Source organism: Perna viridis, chromosome 14 (genome assembly GCF_037379345.1).
Source record: "Perna viridis isolate PV_CMFRI_1.1 ecotype Kerala chromosome 14, ASM3737934v1, whole genome shotgun sequence".
Taxonomy (NCBI): Eukaryota; Metazoa; Mollusca; class Bivalvia; order Mytilida; family Mytilidae; genus Perna; species Perna viridis.
The window spans coordinates 18,212,543-18,238,944 of NC_142458.1; the positions used below are offsets into that span (position 1 = coordinate 18,212,543).

Consider the following 26,402-nt stretch of genomic DNA (forward strand, 5'->3'; position numbering starts at 1 on the left):
GGTACACCGGTAGGGTAAGCATCCTAAGGTAAGGTAAAATTTAGTTGAACATATAGAAACTATTAAATAAAAGTATGATCTGGGCTACCAGCTTATATTTCCTAATTTTTACTCCTTTACACACCTTTTCTCTTTTCTCTTGCCACTTTCTTCTTTCTCCCACCCCCTCTCAGCTTTCTTCCGCTCCTTCTCCCAGACTGTCTTCTTTTGCTTAGGTTGGTAGCATCATTTAATCAAACCCTGTTTTATTGTATGAGTAATAACCTGTTTAAAAAATACTTTGATCAATGCACTATTATCCCATGGTAGTGTGTGCATTCACATGAAATTAAACTGTACATAAAGACCACCATTCTTATATAAGTAAGACTTTTTTCTGTTTGAAGATCCCTTTAGACAGATTTGCTTGTTCATGTATATCATTTTAACCCTTTTTAATTAAAGTATGAAATTCCAGGATATGATTGTCCTGCCTGACTCTTATCATAAATTTTACTCCCATCTATACCATTTAAATAACTTGATTTGGAAACATTGTTTGGTGATAAGGCACATGGAGAAATATATGATTCAGCTTATTCATGTAACAGAGTTCTTCATTGTTGGATATATTGTGTATTGGAAGCTTAAGACATAAAGATCATTTGTTTTTAACCCGATGTGCACCTTCACAGATGACTGACCAAGACTCAGGTTGCTAACGTTTGGGAGATAATACGGATTAGGAGCCGAATTTGATAATCTCTCGTCACTAGGAACTTTTAAAGAAAATATTTGTTGAATTTTTACGATGTATTGATTAATATTGACAGATTTTTTCTCTTAGATATCGTAGACTGATAATATCACTATTTATAATTTTGGATTTTACTGATATCGTTAAAACAAAACTTCTGGATTAATTTTTCGTCTCTCATTTTTCGTTCTTGTAGATTAGGATTATTAACCTGGAGTGTTGTGTGCTTATTATTCCCACATACAGACATATGTTTAGTGATAGAGGATTTCCTATATAGATTGGAATTTAGCAAGTGACTAGTGAATTTTTTTCTGTATATTTTGGTGTTTTTGATACTGAAGATTTGATCTTTATTATTTTCTCACAAGATTGATATTACTAGAAGGATTTTTTTGCCATATCTGAAAGACAGATAAAGGTATGTTACTTTTCTGTAGAAAAATTGTTTTCAGCTAAGGCTTTATTCCTCAGCTTGTTCTCAATTATTTATCTTGATACAATATTGAATCAGTTTGTGCATTATTGTTCACAATTTTAGTACAATAAGTTTTAACTTCAGGTTAAAAGTAGCTTTATTTAAGAAAAGGAGTTACAAATGTTATGGTTAGCAGAAATGGTTATGAATACCTTTCAATCTTTTTGGTGCCTGTGGTGTCAGGCCTTATAGCATACTCATTAACATTAGGGGGAGGGCTCCCACAAATCTAATGAAAAATTTAGAATCCCTCACATAAAAATGTAAGACTTGTGGGAGCTAGATCAAGATTTTTGGCTAAAATACTATATTTTCTGTTTGAAATAATATTTTAATTTCAGTATCAAAATTTGCTTTTACGTAAAAATTTCCCATATGAGACATTGTCAATGGGGAGAATCTCGCACATGAACTGTTCCAAAATAGGCTGGTGGGATGGGGGTAATTTGGACATATTGTCCATAATGTATTAGGCTTAACCAATTCATAGCATTTTTTAAATGCTATTTTGCTACCATGCAGGGAGAAGTGGTTTTCATATAAACCCACAGAACATTAAAGCCCAATGGGCAGCAGCTAAGGCCTTGAACATGCAGGTACACGTTTTCATAGTTCTGTCCACAGGCAGTACCAAGTTCATCTTAAATGTCATATTGAGACATTTTCTTCATTGATATAACCATTATATAGCCCTGGTTGCCAAAACAGCATTAAAAACTACAATCAATCAATCAATCAATCAATCATTGGTTTTGAGTTGAATTCAGCCTATTCATCTACAACCCCTGTCTATTCAATCGATATTCTGAAGACCAGGATATTTCAATGGGTGAAGGCATTTTTATGAAAATGTTACGGAGTTGATACTAAAAATTGGCATAAAAGCAACTGATAGGCATGACAGGAAAGCATTGAAAAGTTAATTTCCAGTTTTATGTCATATGATATTTAATGTAAAAAACGATGAGGCCATTAGATCCTTGAAATGGTAATTAAATTGAAGGAATATGTAAAGAGTTAAAAGCATTATTTATCTGTAAATGAACATTAAATGTTTATAGTTTTATACTGCTATTCATTGTGTAGATAATAAATTTGAATAATTATCTGTTGAGATATGATAGGAAAGGTACTGTATGGTGTTAAAGTTAGGCCTTCATTAAAAATATTTGTGTTGTACATATATCTATTAAGGAATTAAATTTCTAATAAGAGTTAATTATTGTAAGCAAATTTACAGGGATTGAATTTAAGAAATAATTCAGCATGTATGGCAATAAATTTTCAGTTTCTTGGTTTATTTCTGTATTGAACTTAAAAAAATTAGAATGTAGCATGGGAAAATTAAATTTCTACTAGCAAATTGAATTTTAACTTTCATTTAGCAATCACTGATCTAAGGTATATAGTTAAGTACTTTTTTTTATAGATCTTTGATTTTAAGTGCAGGAAGGTAATTAGTATGTGCTACACTGTATGTAGGGCTAGGGTTCGGACAAAATAATTTTCCTTATAGAAGTGTATATTGAGAACTACCCTTCAGTTAGCAGGAAGGGTCTATGTCTGAAATAGGTCCGAGTCTAATTTCTGTTTGAATCAAATTGAGTCTGTCAGGTATGACAAGAACCACAGCAATTCTTTATATTGGCCTTAAGTAAAACTAAGGACACTGATAATGAATTAAAGTTTTACAGACCAGTTTTTATCCTGTTAATTGCATTTACATGTGTTTTTGAAAATTACTTGCCCTTAATGCAGCAAGTACAGCTATGTAGGTCTTCATCATTAATTCAGTTACAGGCCTCTTATTAGATAAATTTGTACCGGGTATAAGCACATCTGCCATGCACCATTCAAAATCTATCTCCTTGTGTCTATTTTGTTACATGTAGTCCAAAAAGAAACTGTCAATTAAAGGGGTTGAAGCTTCTAGACCCAGGTAAATGAAATGTCAAAGGTCCTAGGTCAGAAATTGGGGTCCTTGATCTTGGACCACCAATAATTTGAATCTCTCTTAATTTTAGTGGCTATTGTTAGTTTATGCAAATTAGCAGATGCTTGTATAAGGATTTACAATGAATATTACGTTTTTATTTGGTTCATTTAATTCTGCATACATTATAGTTTCTCAAATAAAATTTGCCCTATGCCATAACAGTTTATCATCATTTTGACAATCCCGATAAATGTAGGACTGAGTTATCAAAGAAAATTATGCCGTTTCTAAGTTTTAAATGACAATAAATGGTTGATTTGTTTACCTACATGCTAATCGAGGTGAACGATTTATTGTTTTTGACGGTCATGGCGGTACTACATACTTGTAGGACAATTTATGAACCCCCTGGTTAAAGTAGCTACTCAATATATTCTTAGGGACTATTGAAGTATTTAATATGATATCTGATGAGTTTCTGGAGTTTTCCTGAACAAGGATGTTATGCAAAGTCATGATAAACATGCTTGTTAATTTAAACATACCTGCTGGTGTTTTGACTAAATACATGAATATACATATGAAACTGGAAACAAATATGGTATTGATATATTTCTTTCATATAGATCTTCACTGGCAGATTTTTGGGTGGAAGGTGTCAGAGATTAAAACAATGCTTTTGTTGGAAACTTTGTTCATTTTCTGCAATATTTGAGCTGAAGTATCCTATAGTGGGAAATTTTCGCAAGATTCTAATTTTCGCTATATTTGCGAGGTTAGGGGAATCAAAAGAAATAAGACCTTGCCAAATTTTAGGCCAAATATTTCACAGTCATCTCCTGTAAACTGTTTCTTTGGAAACGTAAAATTGAGACAGCAAAAATTGTATACTCTTTCATAGAATTAATCAGAAAATTTGGCACCCATGAAAATTATCTGATGTACAGAAAGCAAATAAAAGCCAGAAACCCACCTTTTATAAACTGTTGCCTTGGAGCACCCTCTCTCCTTTTATGAATTTTTTGTTCCACCTCGGGTCTTCATTTTTAATTTCTATTTTACTTTTGTTTTCATTGTATTTTGATTTATCATTTTATAGTTTTATTGTATTTCATACATTAGAATTGGGATTTTGTATCTTATATTTTAAATGCTTTTCATTTATGTTGTCTGTAAAAGTTTTAACAGAATAAAAGCTGATAAAAAGTATACCAAAGATCTGGAATGTATGAAATATAGGCAGAATTCAGTCTGTAAATATATTGTACCTGACTTGTGGTTTCTATATCTTGTGGTTAAATAAAGTGAATAAAGCATATGTTGAGGCCACGTTTTAAGTACCTATTGCGCAGTTTGACTTTTTTCTGCGATTATGTAATGAAACTCTGACAACTTGTTTTATATGCAATGGATGATCTCTGATTTCCTGTTATCTCAATAAGGCTGTAACGTTAAATCAGAGATCAATAAATTGTCAAGACATGCCTGAGGAGTCAAGGTCGACAGCGCTTTGATTTTGACAATCGACATTGACTTTTGCCCATTGATTGCTACTTGACAAAAATAATTTCTGACAGAATTTCAAAGTCAGTTAGAATTAAATAGAAAATAATTGGAATGTAGAAACCCAGGCCTATATTCTCTTAATCAAGGCTGGCTTTGATGAAATGAAATGCTACATGGGGGTAGCCATCTTCATTTATGGGGGCATAGGTGTCACAGTACATGAACAAACTTTCAAGGTGAAAAGTTGACAAACCTTGAACTCTCACTAAAGAAGTATGCAAAAGTTTTTACATGTTATCATTTAGTCCATTTGAGTTCTGACAGGCTTGTTTTAGTATACTACAGAGTATAGCTGTGTCAATACATCTACTTTACGACACAATATGTATCGTGATAACATGTCACGATACGAGGGTGATGATACGATACATTGCGATACAATACATTACAGCATGCTGTCCTATATATTTTCTTATATTTGGAATAGAAAATATTCTAAACGACAGATTTAAAAATTATGAATTTTGCTGAAGCCAGGTTTCATTCTTAGAGTCTATAACATTGATCATAACAAAGGTTGATGGATTTTTCCTCACAAAACATATCCTACTTTGCTATTTGGATAGTAATTTCATCAGTTGTTTGAAAAAGGTTGTATTTTGACTTGTATCATATTGAAACTTCAGTCAAATTTATTGTATCATATTGTGACCTGAAAGTATTGTAATACATTGATATTGTGATGAATAATGTTTCATCCTTACTGCAGAGGTGTTCATTTTTACAAATTTCCTCAGCAAATTACACACTTGATATTTTGAATAATTCCAATTTTTTCGTTTTCAAGTTACTGAAATTTATTCATAAAAAGGGAGATGTTTTCCAGTTTCAACAACTCAAATACATTTCATACAACTAAAATGAAACTAAGGGTAAATGTAGTTTTCCCCAAGTTTTATCTATTGTGGTATGGTGTCTATAACTTATTGAAAATGGAATTTTTTATTCTCGGGTTACAGAAATTTATTTGTTACAGAAAGGGGAGGGGGGGTCAAGCTTTTGTACTATAACTCAAAAATGATTGCACCATTTAAAATGAAACTTTGGAAACGTGCATGTTTCTTAAGAGGGAAGTTCCCTTAAATTTTCTAAAAATAAAAAAAGTTTCATTTGAAAGCACTTGCAGCAACTTGTATGATACGTTGATACTCAGATATTTCATCATGGTATTTGATCTTAATAAGCTAATCTGACTGCTTTGCAGGGAGTGTAAATGAATTTAGCCAATACATGTACATGTATTTCTGTACTATACTTGTACCAGTACACTTAAAATTACACGTAGGTTCCATTCATTGACATTGAGTGATTGTTGCTTGGATGTCAAACATTTGATTTAATCAATTTCAGCAATGAAATATGACACATGGTTTTTGGTATATGATTTAATCTAAATGAAGCATTGAAATGGGCTGAAAGGTGTACAATGAACATGTTTAAGTAATTATGATTCATAAATTATTTAACTGTTCATATTATTGAGTAGAGTTTCTGAAAGGTCCAACCCAAAAGAATCTTAGTTTGCATGTACAGGGTACTGGCTTCATCAATAAGCTCTCATGAACAATTTTAGTATTCATGTTGTTACTAAATTTAAATTGATAATTGTCCGACCTGTGTTAAATGTATGGAAATTGGGACATGCTTACATAACTGTAATTATCTATAAATGATTTAACTCTCTTTAGAAATGTACCTCATTTAGCATTCTAAATTCAAAGTGGTCTGACCCAAGATGAATGTTTCCCAAAAGGAATATGTACGTGTATACAAAAGGCTTTCATGAATTATTTAAATTTTGATTTTTATAATTGAATGGTAGTTCTGAATAAGGTTTTGCCCTTCTGATTACATGTTATATGCATGCACATGAATGCAATTACTGGGATTGCTAATTAAAGTTTCAGACTATGTAGGACGTCTTGCAAAACTAATCAGCATTGAGAAAAGGCCATACATTTTCTTTTCACAGTTTTTTTTTCAATTGCCTGACCCAAGATGATGTCTGTTCACACTGATATTAACAAATATCAAACATTTTACCCCTGAGTAATTAAACATTCATGCATACTGTTGAGCTTAAATTTTCTTTTGGTTTTCATAAAAGCTTTTAAATTAATGCCTGCATGCATACAGGGGTTTCATTATTTTTTTTTGCAATGCAGGTACCTTTGGTTTTGTAGGAGGTACTTTTCATCATTTTGCTTAATAAAAATGTATGAAATTTAAAAGTTCTGGAGATACCTTTCAGTAGCTTAGAAGGGCAAAAGTACCTGATACCGCCTCTTAATGAAAGGCCTGTGCATATTAATGTTTATGGGTATGAATTAATTTCTTTTGTATCAATTATACATGTATGTATAGTTTGGTAACTATAACATGTTTATACACGTACATATGGGCTGGTAGCTATAACGTGTTTTGGACTTTTACTCTGTGTATTCTTTTATTTGTTAGATTTCATGTAAATATAGGACTTGTTCAAAACAGCTAGGGTCTGCCCTTCCAACCAACCAACCGACCGACCAACTGCCCAATCCAGCAATCCATCAATCAGTCAATCTGTGCAGTCAGTCAGTCGTTTAGTCAGTAAATCACTCAATCATTCAATTAATCAATCAATCAACAAATTGTATTAGAAACGCACATGGGTGAGGAATGTAATTAGTACCAACATACACCTTTTTTAAGTAATTTACACTTGCCTATTAGGAGTTATGTTTTTATGAGTTTTTGCATAGTAGGGGTTTTGCCTAATAAGGTTTTTGCCTAGTAGGGTTTTGCCTAATGGGGGATTTGCTTAGTAGGTGTTTTACCTAATAGGGAATTTGCCTAGTAGGGGTTTTGCCTAATAGGGGATTTGCCTAGTAGGGGTTTTATCGATTAGTGGTTTTGATTAGTAGGTATTTTGTCGATATATTATGAATCTTTAAAATGTACGTGAAAAGGTATTCAATAGTATGTAAGGATATATATATATTTTTTTAGCATATATTTTGCTTATTTTAATATATAACCAACAAATTCTTTTCTTAGAAATATATAAAGCGTAATTATATATTTTTTATAAAAAAATGGATGGAAGAATATTTTCATGAAAATTTTTTCTTCAATATCAATTTTCAGCTTGAATGTCTAGATCCATACTTTTAAGGATACTTACCCTACTCGTGCACCTGGTCCATGCTCCCAGTTTTTAGTGGAGTCAGAGTTGCTCATTTGCTTTTGTTACTTTGTATGCATGATTTTAGTTACTTTATGTTCTTTGTTGTGTATGTCTGTTTTCCATGTCTGGTCTTTGTCCCTGGATTACATTCTTTTGATTACCGCTATAACCTTGGTTCCCTTGATTACTCTTTAACCTTTGGAACAGTTTGTGCAAGAGATGCTCTTCATTTACACTGACTTATGTGGGAGATTTGTACGTAAAAGCAAGTATTTGGTGTACAAATTCAATTATTTAGTATCTTTCACTGAAAATGAAGTACTTTTAACCAAAAACCTTCCTCAAATCATACATGTTTATGTTGGAGATTCTAAATTGATTTAGTATGAGTCCTCCTGATTCCCCCTGAAAATTGGAGGGTTGCCATGTATATAAATAATATAAAAAGACTGACTCTTCGGGTGTGCAAAATAAACTGCCTATCTGTATAATTATGATATTGTGATAAATTTGGAATTTTTAACATTTAAGTGATGAAGTGCAGAGGACAAACAGTTTTTGTATTGGAAACTAATTATCAGAAAAGGGTTGAATCCTCCCCACACAGGATGTTTATGTAATAAGCATGAAATAAATTACTAAATATAGCCCATTTTATCAAAGCAGCTTAAATAGACTTGCTCTTTTCAAATTTACTGCTCAAATAAATGCAACAATTTTGAGTATAAATAAATTGCTATTGTTTACAACCAATTTAAGGCCAAAAATGATCTTGATCTTTTGGTTCTCTGTTTCTCAACTCAATACATAACAGTTGTTTACATCCGTATATTATTTAAATGAATTTGTCGCTACCATGCTTTGTTGTGTTAATCGACATCATTGATGCTGGTTTAAAGGTAACACATTGGTGCTGTCATGGGATTATTTATCTCGTAAATGGTTTAATTTGACTACTAATGGAGTTGAATGCCGTTTTATGAGTAGGTTCAGGCAAGCACTTTTAAGTGATATGGTTTGATTGATTTTAATTGTGATATTTGTGAATTTAAATGTTTAGGGAATGATATTTTGTACTTAGAAAGAAGTATTCTAAGTAAAGAGGTGGTTTTGACTTTTGAAATTCTCATCTTCAAGGGTATTTTCTTAAATGTCTGTCTGACTTGTTTGAGTTTTTTGTACAGCTAGAAGTACAATATAATATGTTTCTGATGTATTTCATATATTCAAAATTTCAAGTGCTTGTTGCATTGAAAAAGCCTAATAACTGAACTGTGCAGTCTTATATATAGAAATTAGGATATTAATTGACTAAAGCAAGTGTCTGGATTACTCATGTTTACAATATAAGACAAATGTGATATTAACTGCTAGATTTGAATGGTTTCGAGAATTTAATGGTGAATTCTGATTTTCAGGATTACAAATATTTTTTCAATGTCTTCACTTTGGAAAATTGAGAAGAGGTAATTATTCTAAAAAGTTTTCCTTGATTATAAAGAATCATGTTACTAATTAAGTAACAGTTAATAGGATTATACTATCTTCTAGGGATTATTCTGATTGGTTGGATGATGTGACTTTATTCATTCATGTTCATTTTTGTGGAAATTCTAACTAATATTTTAAGGGGGGTGGGGGCATCTGTGTTTTTCTCTGTTTTCATTACTCTATCTTTGTCTTCTGATAAACCAGACAATTTTATTTGAATATTATTTTATCTGAAGTTGCTTTTGAATTGACAAAGAAAAGTATACCTGGTATTGACTTTCATTCATAGTTTCTATCTCTCACTGTTTGAGGTCAGCATTAAATAGAATACACTGTATCAGATTGATAATCTGATAGCAACTATTTCCTATTCCAACTTTCTATATTTGGTGAGAATTATCAGCTGTATATAAATAGATAATTGCTTGTTCATATATGGAGTGCTATAGAATCTAATTTTAGCTGATCATAATTGCTTTTTCTGAACCTAGCTCAGCATGTGAAATGAATTGTATTGGCACTGTGTATGATGCTCTGAACCAATATTTGTAAAAATGCAATGTTGTTCCCAGCATGATTTTTAAAAGGCAGTTCTTGAATGGATTCCATACTTTTATCTATATGCACACTTCATGTGACATCAGGGGGCTGCTCTGGGTTCCAATATTGTGTTGCAAGAAAAGTTGCAAGCTGCCAAATTTTTGTGGCCAATTTTCAGAAAATGGAGCCAACATGGGTACCTAAAAATGTTTTTCTTTTTCTAAAAATATAAATATAAGTCCACTGATGAGTTCTTTTTGTCAGTAAATGATCAGGTCAGGATCTTTTCTTCCTGTTATGGGTTAAAGCTCAAAACATACTTGTATCATAAATGAATCATTTGTTATAGACACCTGAAAATTTACAGGCAGCTATAACAAATTATTTCTGTTCCATTTACAATTTCCTATGTGCTTGTGTGCGAAATGGTTTTGTCTCTCTTTTATTGTTTGTTGGAATTTCATGAAATTTTATGCAGTGCATACTTTATTTTGAATTAAGCATTCAACAAAATTTGACTTTTATGTCGAATCTGATGGAAATTGGTTTATACTTTTATACTAGACAAAGAAAGTATATCAGATTCGAAGTCTACAAGAATAGTACATGTAACAGTTTTGCGGAAATATGTCTCTGAACATTAAAATATCTGAAATGCTCTTATAATATATGTATCATTCAAAAATTCTTGGCAGTAATTGAATCAAGTTTCTATTACCTAATGGCTCCAATTGCAATCTCACCCAATCTTGCACCTGTTGACCCTAGTTGACCTAGATATAATTGAAGAACTTTTCTGGAATAGAAATGAATGAGAAAGTCATCCATGGGGCATCAGTTCCTTCAATGTCTGTTTTAGATTACATACTGTTCTTCACCCACTAAACTACAGATAGCTTTAAAAAAAACATGAATATTTTTTATTCCTTCCATCCGTCTGTTACCCATCTTTATAACAGATTTCTCAGCTACAACTGGAGGGAATGCTGAGATATTTAGTATATTGCTTTTCATGATGACTCGTACAGTGTGACCCCATTTCAGGTTTGTGGCTCATCTACTTCCTGTTTACTTATTGACATTGAAGTTTTTTAGATGCTGCATAATTGAAATTTTCCTAACAGATCTCTCAGCTTTTGAGCTGACTTGACTTTTTATGAGCAACTCGGCGGGTGTTTCTAGAAAAGCAGAGGACGCTTACCCTACTGGTGCACCTGGTCCATGCTCCCAGTTTTTAGTGGAGTCCGAGTTGCTCATTTATTTTTGTTACTTTGTATGTATGATTTTAGTTACTTTATGTTCTGTGTTGTGTATGTCTGTTTTTCATGTCTGGTCTTTGTCCCTGGATTACATTCTTTTGATTACCGCTATAACCTTGGTTCCCTTAATTACTCTTTTAACTGGAGGGAATGATTAGATATTGGTTGGTATATTGCTTTCTCATAGTGTCTCCCTTTTTTCAAATTTTTGGCTTATCTATTTCCTGTTTACCAATTGCCTCAGTGTTTCTCTGCCCCAGGTTGAGTGGGGTTATTCTAAACATGACATAGTTTGCAACCTCTTATTGTATATTATAAATATATGAACTTAAAACCAAAGGTGAGAATATCTTGGTCTGTTACTATATATTATATCTGTATGGGGTATAGGCTTTATTATCGTCTTAAAGGATTTATACATGTATTAATAAGTTAAATTAAGCATGGGGAAATGTTTTATTAAAAGTGATTACTTGGTATAAAGGCTTAATAAGTAAAGTTTAAAATCTTTACATGACCATTGTCTTTGGTTTAGTTAGAAATATATTGTGGCAACTTCAAAGTGTGATTGCCGTCAGCAAAAATTACAACTGTCTTTCTTGGTGTGACAGACCCACTGGTACACATACTGTAAATTTTAAAATGAGAGTTTCATTTTATTATGAAAATGTGACTGTGTTGTAAACCATATGATAAAAAAACAGTAGATAGAAATTTTAATATTACTGTATTATGACTTTTCCACAAAAATTACAAGTAACCTTGGGTCTGTAAATGTCAGTGATTAGACTGACAATTTTTTATTTAGGGGGCTGGGGTTTGGGATGGGCATTTTTATCACATTCCAGCTGAAAATTTTTCATTAAAGAAATGGATATTTTTTAAGAATATATAAGGCCTAGTGAAATTCTTATTATATTAGAAAATTGCCCATTTCTAGAAATTATAATCACAAGCTCTGCTAACTTTCTGAATTTGTGATTAATATTTTTTTGCAATTAACAGTTTAAAAAATAGTATATAAAACAAAATGAATTAACTGCATATTTTTGGTTGAGTTTAATTTGTGAGAGAAGTCGAGATTTAAACATGCCAAAAACCTCATTCTTATTTCATATTTATTGGGGATGATCATGGAGGCAAATCCACATCTGTGTTAACACAGAAGTGGTTATGGCTAAGACGAATTATATTCAATACTTGGAAGGTTAGGTTTAAAGACATAATATATTTTCATAGTTTTTTGAAAATTATTTTAGAACATCAATAATTTTTATAAGAATCTGAAGTGCATCCATGAAGCTATTTGGTCTACATTTTCCTTCCTGCCTTGTTTACAATGTTGTCATCTTTAACACATTCTGGACAGCTCAAGTTATCAATCCATTTCATACAAAAGCAGGCCTTAAATCACCTAAACCTGGGTTGCATTAAATTAATTGTTGACCTATCAACCCTGATCAATCACTTAAATTCTAATTTGTCCCTAGATAAACAATGCAACAATGACTTGTCTGATAAGGGTGTTTATTTCTGTTTTTGTATATTCAGACTTTTCTCCTTTAGGTAAATAAGTTGATATAATATCAGTAGAATAGAATCACATGTTGGTGATACCTTGAGATACAAGGAATTTATGGGTCAATCAAGTTTATATGGTGTTATGCCACTACAACTGTTTAGAGTGAGGAGCCTTTATTTGAGAGTGTCTGTCTGTATGTCTGTCTGTCAATGTTACATTAGATATCAGGAGCCTTTATGTCAGAGTGTCTGTTAGTCTGTGTGTCTGTCTGATGTGTCAATGCTACATTAGATATCAGGTGTCTATTTACTTGTGTAAGTCATACAATTTATGTGGTTTTATGCCACTACAACTGTTTGGAGTAAGGAGCCCTTATGTCAGAGTGTCAGTCTGTCTGTCTGTTCTGTCAGTGCTACATAAAAAAGGAGTCTATTGACTTGTACAGGTCAAATCAGATAACATACTTTATGCCAGTACAACTATTTAGAGTTAGAAGACTCTATGTCAGAGTATCTGTCTGTCTGTCTGCTATGTTATTGATACCTGAGATATAAGGAATCTATTGACTCAAAGCAACCAAAATCTAGAATTGTTCAGTACTTGAATGTCTGTCTGTCTGTATGTACATCTGACTTTCATATTTTAATGCAATTTGATTGAAGAAATCTTTTGATTTGAATTAATAGATATCATCTGTAAGTTATTTAACTTTTGTTATTCATTTGGAATTTTATTGTGTTCATGTTAAACTTTTCCATGGAGAGTAGAAAATTCTTTAAATATTAGAGGATTGTAGTCCTTGATATTTTGTTTGTAATTATATAAAAAATCAAGTTCACATCTACAGGATGAAAATTTTCTAGTGCAGTGGAGGTTATATGCCTCAGTCATGTCCTTATCCAAAACTGACAGTTCATGAAAATTGTGCAGACAAATTACACAATGAGTGATGTAAAATCTAAATGCTGTAATGAAAGGAATTCTATGAATTTAATCTAACTAGAAGTACATTGACCGTATTAACAAAGCCAGCACAACAATTCATAAAATTCATGGATTAATAAGCAGCATATGGATAAACAGCATGATATTTCGGTAGTATTACAAATTTTTTTATTAAAATTCAGAATTTTCACCTCTAATGTTTACTATCGTGATATCCTTGGGCCAGCGTGAATCTGCACTTTAAATTGAAATTATATTAATGCACCATGACACATGCCTAATTTTATTGAAATACAGAATTAATAATCCATAAATTGAAACTCAAATTATAAACATGTACAGTCTTTGAACTTTTATAAAGACACCAGAAAGTAAGGCCAAAATAAATAGGTTTTTAGCCATCACTTGGTGGGTCTGTTGTCATATGTTAATAATATTTAAATATCTTCTCCTCAGAAACTACTGAGCAGAATCATATGAAACTTTGCACGGATGTTCCGAAGGGTATCTTCCTAAACAATGTTGTTAGATTTTTTTGTCCTAGTAAAAACATTGTTTCCATTACTAAACATAGAACATAAGGGGTCAAACAGTAAGTTTTCATAAATATATCTAAAACTGTTAGGTTAAGCCAAATTCTGTCAGGTGTTAAAATGTTCAGAATGGTGAGGTCTACCTGTATACCAATTTCTGTGAAAATTTGTGAACCGATATTGGGGTTATTGCCCTTTTTCTATGTTTTTATGCTATTTTTAATGCTATTAGTGGACTGAATTCAATGAAAGTTGATATGATTGTACCTTAGATATGAGTGTTAGGAATGTTTATCTAAGAAAATAGTGACATTGCCACTTTTACATAAAATGGAATGTAGCTTATATAAGCCAGGTTGGTGTTTCAGGCTATAAAGAGCCTCCATTTTTTTGTATGTAGTTATATTAAGTTTTCTCACCAAACTTACTGAAAATATGATGAAAATGGTACTAGAACATAAGGATACATTGGTCCCCTTTGATCATAGATCAATCTTCATTATACCAGTATTTTCTTTTATTGGTCTCAATACAAGCAAAATGTTAATAAAAAGTCTTGACACTTACCATGATGATTTGTTTGAAAAAAATGTCTAGATTTCTATATTTTGACGAACTTATGCAAATTACATGCAAATTAGTTGTATCATGGTGCTGATGCTGATTTTTTTATATAAGTTAAAGGTACATGTAAGTGATCATGGGTAGGTTGGATTGGGTGAAGGGGTGGTGGAAGGATGGGTTGGCATGCGCGGGAAAATGGGTCTGTTACCTGATAATGGTCATTTTTAGTGATTTTTTTGTCAATTTTCACCGGATGTGGTGCTCACCAGGGGTAAGACAGTCTAAAGTGCAATTTTTCCAAAACTTGTTCCCTCTGATGGTCATTTAAGCCAAAAATTGTTCATTACAGTCTTAAGTGGAAGGTCAGGGGTCTTCAGAGGGGTCACTCATGAGAGAAATGAAGATTTTAAAGCGCATTAACTCTGCTTGCTTATGAAATCAAATATTGGTTTCCTAAGCTAAAAATAAGTTTGCCAGAACCCAAAAATAGGAAAACAGTCCACGACTGTATATATACAGTTCCCACATGGTAAGGGTTAAAAAAAAAAAAAAAAACAGCAATGCCATCACCCATCTGTGATATTGGTGATATTTTTTTGTCAGTCTCATTCAACCATGTTTCAAATCACTTTCATTTGGCCTATGATTGGAATTAAAGTTATTGAAACCCATTTACAAATTCTGCATGTCTATTTAGATTTTTGAAGGAGATAATTTAATTTCATTTAAACTTTTCAAGTTGTTCATTTGTAGCAAATTAAATGCACTTAAGTACCATTTTATGCACAGTCTTCGATATTTGACAACATTTGTGTTTAATAAATCAGTGTTTTGGTTGTGATTTTTGATAAGAATTATAAATAAGGACCTTTTCAAGGAAGTGTTAACTTGTCTACAGAATTAACGTGAGCCTAATGTTTCCATATTGTGTTGGGTTGAACTTAGCAACATCAGAATGTTCATTGTTGTAGGAACATGACAGCAAATTTGTTATTGATTATTAGAATGGAGTATGAATGTATCTTAAATCATGACTTTAAGTTGAAGTTTTGAAAATAGAATTGAATTCGAACTAAATTTTTATTGTTTCTGACTTTTTAAAATTGTATTTCCTGTCAGAGAAGAATGATCTATTCTAATTGGTTAAAACATGGTTATGTGGTATTTGTTAATGTGCAAGGGTATTACCATATGATATTGCCCAGGGCATTAACACTCAAAAATTCTCAATGAAATAAACAGAGTAATTGCAGAGTAATATATAGAGGGCATTTGCAATTACAATCCCTGAACCGATCTGCACAACTATTTGACTGATCAATGATGCTGATTGATTAATCGATGATGGATTGATAACTGATGATCATTGACCAATTTGACTGCAGTTTTGTTTTGTAAAATGATGGATGATCATTTCATGTAAATTTAAGCATTTCCACGAGAACAAATCTAAATTACTACCATATTCAATTTACCCTAACTTTATATGGATATCAAATCCACATATTGTGTTTTATTTAAAACAAAACAAATATAAAATACAAGTAATTAATTGATGTTTAAATCTATTGCATTTTGTAAATATGTGTAAAAATTGACAAACGAAACAATGGAATCCGTAAAATATTTTGACCTGTCAGAGGTCATGTGATGCGTTCACCGTTTTAATAGATTGGTTTGACGGATTGATGACTGATTGGAAACCGATTACTGATCGCAATTTTAGTTGCACAGATCGATTCAGGTACTGCATTAACTGCCCTTATATAGTGATATTATCTTTGATAATGCCTTCAACTGCAACTCAAGGCATTATCAACATTTCAGGCAATATTAATACTATCCCCTGGTCAGTCAGTTTGTCAACATTTCAGGCAATATTAATACTGTCCCCTGGTCAGTCAGTTTGTCAACATTTCAGGCAATATTAATACTATACCTTGGTCAGTCAGTTTGTCATAATATACCATAGCTTTTTAAGCAACTATGATTACTATATGGGAATGAAATGCCTTACTAATAAATGATTGAAACTGTTGTATGTAAGATACAATATAACTTTAACATCTCACAGTTCGAAAGAGTAATCAAGGGAACCAAGGTTATATATAGCGGTAATCAAAAGAATGTAATCCAGGGACAAAGACCAGACATGGAAAACAGACATACACAACAAAGAACATAAAGTAACTAAAATCATACGTACAAAGTAACAAAAGTAAATGAGCAACTCGGACTCCACTAAAAACTTGGAGCATGGACCAGGTGCACCAGTAGGGTAAGCGTCCTCTGCTCGAAGTGTCTTTATAGATACATAATTTATTGATGCCTTGGTGTTTTATGTGGTTGGCTGTTCTTATATTGCCTGTGTTTTAAAAGCTTTATTTTTATTCCCTTGACATTGAAATTTGCAGCTAGGTTCAAATAAGTGATGGATCAATAAAGGTCCAGGACCCTGCGACTTTTGACATTTACCAGGTCTTGGACCTTCAACCCTTTGATGTCCATTATGTTTCCCTCAAGTGGACCATTGATTTCATATTTGAATAATCTAAAGGACCTTCCACTCTTGAAAGTAAATTTGAATGTCCAGATTAGATACACATTTCAGTATATGTAATCTTTCATACTGTAATATAACATGTAGACTAACAAACAGAGCTTAGCTTCATTGGAAACACTGACTATACTTTAAATGCTAGTCATAATTTTTATGTATATATTTGAAAATTTAAAATCTATAACTTGAATTTAATGAGCATACATTTAATTGGAGACAAGATAAATCTATTCTGAAATGATACATTTTCTATTGTGAATTTAAATACTTATAGATTGAATTTCGATAATTGGAATTATAATTGGAATTCCGTTTCATGTTAGCAATCAATTGTCGATTTGACTCTGCAATATAATGCTACAGTTACTCTCTGTACTTTTGATCTTCAATATTTTTCTGTATAACTGACAGTGCAGGCTACTTGACATTGCTCACATTACGTCAGACTTCAATTAATTGTTCACTGATTTATGTTATGTTTGTGTGACAAGCTTGTGTTTCCAAAACAGTAACGTATTAGAACTGTTTCCAGAGATTGCAAAAATCATAAATTACCACTTGAAGTTGTATTAGATTTCAAATAAATTTAACTTTCTCCAACATTCCTCCATATTTGAGTCTGTCCTGAAACTGTTTCTACCTTTACAAAATAGTTTTGGGATACTATAGGGGCCAGCCATTAAGAAGTAAAATATGAATTCATGTGTCTGAGGACTTTTTCTGCTTTCTCCTTTATTCTGAAGTGCAAGGTTTAGTGGTAATGAAGAATATCAGTTTGTTCAAGATGTTGTATATACACATGTACTATATTCATATATGTGTATCCTCACTCTGATGGTCCAAGGCTAGCAAATAACTCAGCTAATGTGGAAAACCTTACACAATTAATTGACAAACTATTCCAGTACGTCATGTTGGTCTAGGCCAGTATGTGTTTTCACAAGGTCAATATGTCGTATTGAACGGATAAAAGCTGTATTGGACAGCTTAATCCTGTATAGGTGCACTTTTGTATGTTTTTTTTTTTAATGGCAGTTTTGATCCTATTTACGCTATTATAAGCCATATTAGTTGCTGTCTGATGTCCAATATCAACTTCCTGTGCAAGTGGGGGGTACTGGTATACTGTATTACTACTTAGCATTACAATACTTGAAAAATCGTGTTCATTTCATTCATATTATTTGTTTCGGTCTTTGAATAAACCTGCTATAATTTCCTTATACCTTGAGATTGCAGTCACATAAATCATACTGTAGACATAGACCAAAATACGCCATTGTACTTGGAGTCTAGTGAACTGGCAACCAGTCAAGTATTTTCCATCATGCCTAAACACAGTATGGATAAGCTTACTATTTTACAAAAATATTACTAAGTGACCATAAATCAACTGGTTGGAACTCTTCCTTAAACTGCTGTGTAATTGAGACTTTGAGTACAAGTTCACTTGAATTCATATGGTGTTGGTTTATTAACCCAGAAAATATATGTGTAATGTGAATAAATATATCAGTCGATCATCTCAAAATCCATAGAGCTTTTACAAGTCTTCATTTTCACTTTTCGTTGTGTGACAGGATCAACATACTATGACATATAGTTCCAATTAACTAATGTCAGCAACTATTTGATGGAGCACTGACCATAAACTAATTGATCTGTGATATGGACCAATGAATGTTGATGACTGGAGACCACAGTTTTTTTGGTTTTTTTTTTAAAGACTGATAACCAATTCATTCACATTTTCCGTTTTTCTGTGAAACAAACCAATTCTTTTATAGTATCCTTTTGTCTTAAAATTTAAACTGTCAATTATTTTTCTCTATTTGGTAAAGAACAAAAACTAAATTAAAACCAAAAATGAAACATTCATAAATGTCTTAAAACTTGAAGTGTTGGAATCTGTTCTGAAAAATAATGAATCACATACATTTGACAATAATGCCATATAGTTTTTGGTCTATTGAAGACAAATTGACAGTTCATTTATCTTAGTAACTGTCAGATGATGCAGAAAAGTCAGTTACAATAGAATGGTAGGGTAAAGGTGAGTTATCTCCCTTCGAAGATTAAATTGTAATATATTTACTTATAATGTGACACTTAAAAAAGAAAGGATTGCATGCTTTCTGCTTTATAGATAACATGTTGAATAAGATTTCGTGGAAAGACTTGTCTGCTTTGTGGTATGAGAATTTCCTTGTCATTCATTGAAGACCAATGGCTTGATATTTTCATACCAGTGGTGTTGTTGTCTCTTCGACATATACAGTACATACCTATTGTCATTATATTATGTGTTTTTTCCTTCACCATGATTCACCCATTGCCTGATTCTTACAGAGAATAGCACTGAAATATTGATAAAACTTTTGTAAAAATCTTATCAGTTTGATTTGGCGGATTGATGACTGATCTATAAAAATAGCTGCCTAAATCAGTTCAGCCTTTTGGAAATGCACTGCTGTATTTTTTACTATCATGAAATATATCTTTTTAGAGATGAAATAAATTTACGATACAATGTTTGCTTTCATAGAACTTATTTTCATTGTTTTCTGATTCTATGGAACTTGATTTCTCAAAAAGGGGATAATAATACATGTTTTATTGTGCAGCAGTTTATTGCATTGTAATGTCCACAATGATTATAAATTTTCCTCTTCCTTTTAGTCTTTGTCTTGTTAAGATCTCATAAAAGTACATTTTTTTTAATTAAGGAATATTATACTTGTATTATTACATGCCACATTAAGCAATTGACACAGGATAAAGCATGTAACAAATTGAAATATATTGTAACCTGACATCAAATGGTCCTTCAAAGACAAATTTAGGATCATTTTAGGAGCTTTAATTGGTGATATCTTGTTCAATACAAGATCATTCTTTGTTGAGTACTTTAGTATTTTTTTTTAGATTTTCCTTGACACTTACAGTGACACCTGTCATCTGCAAGTGGGGTAACATGACAATGCATGCAAATCATACTCATTTAATTTTTATATTTCCCATTATTATTCTATGAATCCTCTGTCTACTACTTATGGAACATATTACTGTGAAAGTACTTTAATGCATGGATACCAATTTTCGTGCATTAGTGAACAAACACAAGTTCGTGGATTCTTAAATTTGTGTGTTTTTTAATGAATGTTTTCAGTGTACACATCAATGAGAATCTCTTATTCGTTGGAAACCAAATTTCATTGTTTGGTCTATCCATGAAAAACATGAAAATTGGTACCCCATGAACAATAGTAATTTCACAGTAAAATGTGACAGGGTATATGAACTCATATTCCCCATCAAGATCCAGAATATAACTTACCTATCAGCTCTGCTTTATATTGAATATACCACAAGAAGTCACAATAAATCATAGTTTGATACACACTATTTAAAAGGACTTTGAACCAATGATTTCAATGTCAAGGCTCCCATTTCAGTTGTTAATGTTTTATATACAAAATCATAGAAGATTCTATAGAGGATAATGTTATCTAGAATGCTTATAAATGATATAGCTATTATACTGTAGATATGGGCTTGAATTATAATGAGGATTAATTGTACTCATAGGATGGAAATAGAAAGTTAAATGTTCAGTTGTGCCAAGTTTACATTCTTCATTTCATATGAAATTTGTTAAGACCAACCTCTGATTAATCCTGAAACCAACATATTAAAACATTCAAACTTTTCTTAACTGATCTTTAAATTGACCCAGATTTGTTAAACCAAAATGTAAATTAACTCAAACTTTCCATACCAGAGTTTTATTAAACTCCTATTTGTCCAAATTAAATGCTAAAGCATCAAACTGATTAATTTTAAACTTGTCTGCACCAAACTCTTATTATGCCTACCCTACCCGTGCACCTGGTCCATGCTCCCAGTTTTTAGTGGAGTCCGAGTTGCTCATTTTCTTATGTTACTTTGTATGATTTTAGTTACTTTATGTTCTTTGTTGTATAGTTTTCCATATCTGGTCTTTGTCCCTGGATTACATTCTTTTGATTACTGCTATAACCTTGGTTCCCTTGATTATTCTTATTCAAATTTGCCTAAATCAAACTCTTATTATTTCAAATTGTCTAAAATAAACTCTGAATTAACTTGAATGAACAAGAAGTTAGTAAATCTACCTGAATGAAACATTTTCTTGTCTTGCCAAGTTTCTGGTTTAAATTAATTCGTCATATTTTTTATGACCCATTACAGAGCAATCAACATTGAGTTTCTTGCACTTGCCCATTCATGTAATATGAGCACACTTAACAGTTTCTATATCATTCTAAATATGCAGTCAAATAAATGCAAATAAACCAGAAAAAACAAACAAACATGAACAGACCTCCAGTGTCTCTGCCATTGTTAGCACAAAAATGCATGTCTCCCTTAATTACATCACAGTACCATAATTTAACATGAACAACAGTTAAATTCCTTTCTTTATTTGTAGATAAAAAGAATTGGATTAAAGTAGATGGATTTATTAGAAGAGCACATGTACAGATAAAGATTAACTTTGGGATTTATTAGAATTTGAGGGTAAGAATGTGTTCTCTGCAATGAATGATTTGAAGAAGTACTTGGGTGATTATTCAGTACTGTTGGAATGCAGCTGTTATGAAATGTACAGGAACGGATCCAGACACTTTCAAAAGGAGGGGTGCTAGCTGGGGTTCCTCAGAAAAAAACAGGTGGTGGTGCAAGGATATTATTTGCCATTTTTTGTTAATTTTACTTATGAAAATGACAAATTTTCCAATAAAAAGGGTGATGCCAACTTCCTGCAACCCCTGGATCAACCACTGATATATCAGGGGCAGATCCAGAAGCTAAAAAAAGGGAGGGTTCAAATAATATAAACTTTGCAAATGCTTTATCCTAAAAATATGATTTTATATATATTTGAAATTTACTTTCATTAAAATTTATACATTTCATATTAAATATATTGGTTCCGTTTAATATTCATTTCACAACTGTAGAGGTGAAGGTCAAAAGTTTCCCATGATACATACTCACCACCATTGGATTACCTTTATATATCAAATAGTACAGAAACTGCATGAACCCTATTGCAAACACTGGGGGTTGAACTCTGTGGGTGATCAGTACCTGCTTCTTATAAAACACCCTTCATGCTGCTCATTTATTGTCAAGCTTCTAATTGATGAAATATTTGTTCCGTGGATTAAATGGTTGTTTTATTGTATTAAATTTTAGATAACCATCTAGAAGGTTGATTAAGTCAAGGCAGCAATGAACTTAGGATGATACAAAGAAATATACTTTAACCAACATACGTTTTGCAAGGACATCAGTCCACTGTGGCAATGAACTTGGGTTGATACCAAAAATAAATTAACCAACAATTGTTCCTTGCAACAACAATCTAATTAACACATCACATTGCTTAAATTGTATTAAATTATGAGACCTTCTGATCTTATTTACACCTAGGCGTTTTGACCTTTGATCTAAGTGAGCTATAAATTTCAATTCCACATAATGGTCATAATTAAAGGTATTAAGCTTGATATGGAGTAAAGTGGAGTTTTCTTTATCAGTTTAATTTAAGTTAAACTCCCAATTTAAATTTGCAATTAAATCTTAATGAATAATTTAAATCCTTCTAGATTAAGTTGATTATTACTTTAGATGGAGTCATTTTAGACTGGGATTGACTATCTGTAATGGTGTCAATGGATAAATTATACTTCAAAATCCTTCTATTTATTATGTTAAATGAAACCATATTCTTGAGATATTAACCTGTTAAAAGGTTCATGTTTTATTTGGCATTCACAACACAATCTGTTATTCTCAATATTACAGAAAATTTTTTCATTAGGAACATGATTGGAGGTATAATAATGAATATTTAGTATTCTTTTTCATTGAAACATTATTGGAGTAAGGAGTGAACATTCTTCATTAAGTTGTCTGCCCTTGATCTAGTGGTAAGAGTATTCAAATGTTTATCCTGCCTTTAATAGTTGTATTGTCTGGAAACCTTGGGACTAATAATTAGCACAATCTGTTCTGTCTATCATGTAGCATATGGTGGATTGGTAGAGGTATATATACACATGTAAATTGGAGAGGGGGTTGTGTTATGTATAAATGGTATGCTGGTGAAGCACTGTAGTTTGTAGGAGTTGGTATTTAGCTTAATTTGGCTATCTTTTAGAAATAATTTACATTCTTTATGAGCTAATTTAGATTATTTCAAAATTTGCTTCCATTTTTACAAAGTTATGAGTTGCTGTTATATATATATCTAGCCATATACAAATTTTGAAATACTTCTTAAGGCTGAGAATATTCTTAACTCATTGTTTTGATTTTGTACGAGTAAACTCATTCTTTTTCTATATATTATACATACGATTTATAGTCATGTTTCTTTTTCATATACTAGCAAGATTACTTCTCTAAAGAAACCAGATGATAATGGAGTCAGTTGTTCTAATGGCTTCACAGGCCCAGCTACATACACAGATGACTATATAGGTAGGATACAGGTAGCATTTGTTGAAGCTGTTTATAGTAACACGAAGCACAGAATATGGTATATAGACTCTTTTGTGCTAATTTTGGGATAGTTCATGAGTATGCATGGAGCATGCAAATATATGCTTCAGCAAGGAAATTTCTGTGTTCTACATACGTCCTATTTTGCGGAAGTGTATATTCAGCATGCTCATCAACTTACCACAAAAGAGTCTATTGATTGATATGGTATCAGGGTGCGTTTGTATGGTGATTTTTCTATTTGTGGTATCAGGTGGCATTTGAATTATTATGTTTGTGGATGTGGTTGAATGGTTGATTGGGATCATGTGTACTTTATATCAGTGTGTGTTTATTTTATTCTTTTTTTGATATATGTCATTAAAATTACATGTATCAAACTTTTGTGTTTATTTTGCATTGTTTCATCCTCAATCATTATTAAATTTTGAAAAAAAGACACAGACAATACCAAAATACAAAACTATGATACATTGTCAGTGAAGTTGTTATTTCAGAATTGTTTATTTTGCTTTTTTTTTCTTGGAGGTGGGAGGGGATTCAGATTTCTTGGAGGTGGGAGGGGATTCAGATTTCTTAGTTTTAGTTGATTATCTTTTTGAAATCATTAAATACCTTACAATGGACTCTAAAACATGTTTAAAATTGATGTAAAAGTTTAGCTATATTACTTTTAGGATTTACTGTTTCATGTCATTTTTTTCTCTAAGGATGGGTTTTATGGGAAAGAAGGGATATTATAGGAAAATCCGATTATACTCATATGGCAGTAATACTATGTACTTTTACAAAGAATTGAACACGTTTGTTTTGTGACATGCAGACTTAAATCTAAGTACTGAAATATTACATAATGTTATATATCAAGTTATTTCAAACTTCAATCAACCAGCAATTGTTTTGTTTACTATAATCTCATATTTTCAGATCAGCCTGAAATTATTGGGATAAAAACATGACAACTAATTAAACTGTAATTAACCTTTAGAAATAATTACACACCTGAAATTGATATATATTGTGTATATGCTGTACTAGTTTCACAAAATAGAATTTAACTGAAGGATTGTAACCACTATTATCACTTACTAATGATTTAATTATCGCTTTGCACTCAAATACTTTTGCTTTCAGTGGAATCAGGATGAATAATCTTAATAACTTTTGGAGCCTATTGATGCATTGTATTAACATCGCTGCTGTGGTCTCTCAGTTTTTATGCTTTTGAATTGAATCATGTTTTTACACTTTTTTTGTAGTGTTATGTAATGTTTGTATAGCTCAGAGTGATGGATAATTGACATTCAGCGTGATCACAACATGAAACATACTTTGTTCCTTACACACTGTTTATATTTTAATTTCTGCTGCGAGGGCGTTGTGGCCAGTAAGCCAGATACGGCTGCTGCTGCACCAATAATTCCAATATTTTACAGGTACTGCACTTTATACTGAAAACTAACAAGGTTTTAAAACTGTATGCATACTGCAACCCTTTCCTGCAAGTGATCTGAAATGTTATGCCATGATAAATTTAAGTTCTGTGATTTTATGCTGTTAAAAATATTTTTTTATTCTTATTTGGAACATAAGAAATTGGTATATTGGTTTCATCATGCCTGTCCCTCATTCTTTCCCCTCTCCATCATTCTCCATCATTATAACTATCCCTGCTCTCAATGGACAGATTTATTTTTAGTTTGTTAATATACTTGTAGATGGAGCATATGTTATAAGCCATTTTTGGTACTGCCACTAATATCAACTTCCTGTTTCATATGATATTGCTGCTTTTCACTAGATTGAATGTTAGAAAATATTTTCGTCACATAAATCACAGCTTCCAAAGGATGGATTGATTGCACATTTAGTGTGTATAGCTTCAAATAGATGAGGCATATGTGGAAGGTCATTTTGGGTGCTGTCGTATACAGACTTTCTGTTTCATGAGACTTAATTAGCCACTATGTATTCACTGTATGGAATAATATAGAATATTTTCATTACAAAAATCTAAGAGCCAAATGGATGGCCTGATTGAAACTGTATATGAATAGGGCATATATTGTAAGTGATTTTAGTTGCTCTGTCACATCAACTTTCTTTATGAGTGGGGGGTATGCCTAGAATAAACTTCATGAGAAATCTTCTTTATTTGTTATGTATTTTTTTCTGTCTTTATGTACATGTAAGGTGATGGTATTCTGAAAAAGAACAATATTTTGTATTGTTAATATCAGTGTGTCATTGAACAAGTTGGAATCCTAGTTCCCTAGATAACTGGGCTTATCAACAACTGGTCAGAGCAAATAATGCAGAAAACTTAAAGGCTTTGTAAAACACAATTTTAAATGGATCTTTCTTAATTGAATATTGGTTATTTTGTCTCATTTGGTCCATTTTATAGGCCATTTACTCACTGGTTATTTTATTTTGGTCCAGTAAACACTCACTTTATAGTGTAAGGTATGAATCATCTTTACTGCTATATTTTTGTATTTTATTTGATTACAATAGTGTTTGGTTATTGTGTTCATAACATGTCATCCAAACG

General features: G+C 31.8%; 1 protein-coding gene across 27 annotated transcripts in view; it reads left to right on the top strand.

The window, feature by feature from the left end:
* The first annotated feature begins 543 nt into the window (after nucleotides 1–543).
* The window catches only part of LOC148598482 (uncharacterized), a 129,712-nt gene continuing 103,853 nt past the window's right edge, over nucleotides 544–26,402 (top strand). For 13 of the 27 annotated variants that reach the window (XM_088561877.1, XM_088561879.1, XM_088561880.1 and 10 more), the window contains exons 1-3: nucleotides 546–1,157; nucleotides 21,768–21,856; nucleotides 23,736–23,827. The gene's annotated coding sequence lies outside the window, so the exon portion shown is untranslated. Of the gene's footprint in view, nucleotides 1,158–9,034; nucleotides 9,349–21,767; nucleotides 21,857–23,735; nucleotides 23,828–26,402 lie in introns of those variants that run through there. The other 14 variants (XM_088561858.1, XM_088561869.1, XM_088561860.1 and 11 more) reach the window with 4 other exon arrangements.